The following is a 2169-nucleotide window of genomic DNA, read 5'->3' as shown; positions in this document are numbered from 1 at the left end:
CCTCTCACCTCCTTCTCCACTCTCCCTCTCTCTTTTCCCACGTTCGAAGTTCCGAGAGGCCGGCCACTCTGAACCTTCCCTCACGTCTCGAGAGATTTGCTTTTTGATCCATTGTGGTCATTCGCTCAAGGCGCTGATAACCACGGCCTTGTTTCTGCGTGGAAGTTGGGTCTAATTTTTTATCCGATTAAAAAGAAAAAAAAAATTATCTCATTTTTCGATTTTTTTTTTTTTTTTTTTCGTTTTTTTTTTTCTTTATTTTTCGGTCTGTTTCTCTTCGTTTGTTAGTTCTTTGTGTCTTCTTCTTTGTTGGTGTTTGTGTTCCTTTCTCCCTCTTCCCATTTTCTCCTAACGTTGATTTCTCTCTCCTCCTCCTCCTTCTCTTTCTCCACCATCTCCCTCCTTCCTCCATCTCCTCCACCTCCCTCCCTCCTCAATCTCCTCCCTCCCTCCTTTCTCCTCTTCCACCTCCCTTCCTTCCCTCCCTCCTTCCTCCTCCCTCCTTCCACCTTCCCTCCCTCCCTCCTTCCCTCCCTCCTCCCACCTTCCCTCCCTCCTTCCCTCCCTCCCTCCCTTCCTCCCTCCTTCCCTCCTTCCCTCCGCATCACTCTCCAGCGAAAGGGCAAATCATTGCAGATTTTGCAACCATCCTTCTCTGTTGCAAGGGTCGAGGGTGAATTGCAAAGGTCGGAGGTGGTGATGGCTTGATCGAGATGAATTTTTATCCTTGACATTAAGCGTTCGATGGCGAGTGTCATGGGGGGGGAGGGGGGAAGAGGGGAGGGGAGGGTGGTATGTAGATGTGTGTTTCTCTCTCTCTCTCTCTCTCTCTCTCTCTCTCTCTCTCTCTCTCTCTCTCTCTCTCTCTCTCTCTCTCTCTCTCTCCTCTCTCTCTCTCTCTCTTCCCTCTCTCTCTCTCTCTCTTCCCTCTCTCTCTCTCTCTCTTCCTCTCTTCTCTCTCTCTCTCTTCTCTCTTCCCTCTCTCTCTCTTCTCTCTCTCTCTCTCTCTCTCTCTCTCTCTCTCTCTCTCTCTCTCTCTCTCTCTCTCTCTTCTTTCTCTTTCTTCTTATTTTTTTTATTTCTTTGTTTTATTCCATTTTTCTTTTTATTTTTCTTTTCGTAGCGTATTTTGTTTTCTTTTCTTCCTTTATATATTTCATTTTATTTTATTTATTTTCATTTTATTTTTTTTTATTTATTTTTATTTTCTTCCTATATTTTTTTCTTTACTTCCTCACTATATTATCTTGTATTTCTTGCCTCGTCATTATTTCGTTTCCTTTACTTTCTATCTTTTTTCTTTTTTTATCGTGGTCTTCCTCTTTTCTTTCGTTTGAAGACGTAAAAAGATCGAAAAAGATCGAAAACGAGAAATATTTCATTGTTTAAAATCTGAAACCTTCTCTGCGTTGTTTTGTTTCGTCTGAAATTACTGTATTTTTGTTGTATTTTATTATTATGTTATCTTTATTTTGTCTTGTTTTCTTTATTTGTCGTATTTTCTTATTTCTTTTTTGTTTTTTGTTTTTATTCTTATTCTTAGTCTCCTCCGCCTCCCCCCCCCCTCCCCTCCTCATCGTGAGGATAATCAACTTCGCCTTCCGTGGAAATCCTCTTCAAGGTCATGACTCAGCAGTTTTTCTCTGTTTGTTTTGGTTTTCGTTTTCATTTTTTGTTCTTTTTTTATTGTGTTTATTTTTGTTTTTTTGTTTTTGTTTTTTATGTTTTTCCTTTTTTTTTTCTTCTTTTTTTTTTTCTTTTCTTTTCTGTTGATATTTTTTGTTTTGCTTTTATGTCCAGACGCGTTGCAGGAAATGGCTGGACACGAATGCTCTCAATTTTGAATCTGATCATTTCATTGACTGTTTGTTTGTTATTTTGTTTTTTAACAGTTTTATTTTTTGGGGAAAGATAAATTACATCTTGAGGTTATTTCGAAATTTCGTGAATATCACGATAAAGATAAAAAAGGGAAAAAAAATATTATAAACGGCTGGAAGCGACAGAGCGAGGGGGGGGGGGAGACGCGTGAATGTTAATTGCGCCTCGATTTGCATTCTTGGGGCGTAATAGGCTACGCTGAATACACAACGTTCATACACACTTTTCTTTATTTATTTATTTTTTTCTTTCTCTTTTTCTCTTTCTTTCTCTTTCTTTCTTTTCTTT

General features: G+C 39.1%; 1 protein-coding gene across 1 annotated transcript in view; it reads left to right on the top strand.

Annotated features, from left to right (window-relative positions):
- LOC119576424 (unconventional myosin-XV-like) overlaps nucleotides 1-2169 on the top strand; it is a 25324-nt gene that overhangs the window by 7700 nt on the left and 15455 nt on the right.

Source organism: Penaeus monodon, chromosome 8 (genome assembly GCF_015228065.2).
Source record: "Penaeus monodon isolate SGIC_2016 chromosome 8, NSTDA_Pmon_1, whole genome shotgun sequence".
In the NCBI taxonomy this organism is placed as follows: Eukaryota; Metazoa; Arthropoda; class Malacostraca; order Decapoda; family Penaeidae; genus Penaeus; species Penaeus monodon.
The sequence above is the reverse complement of the archived record's forward strand: the minus strand, read 5'-3'. Positions and strand labels throughout refer to the sequence as shown.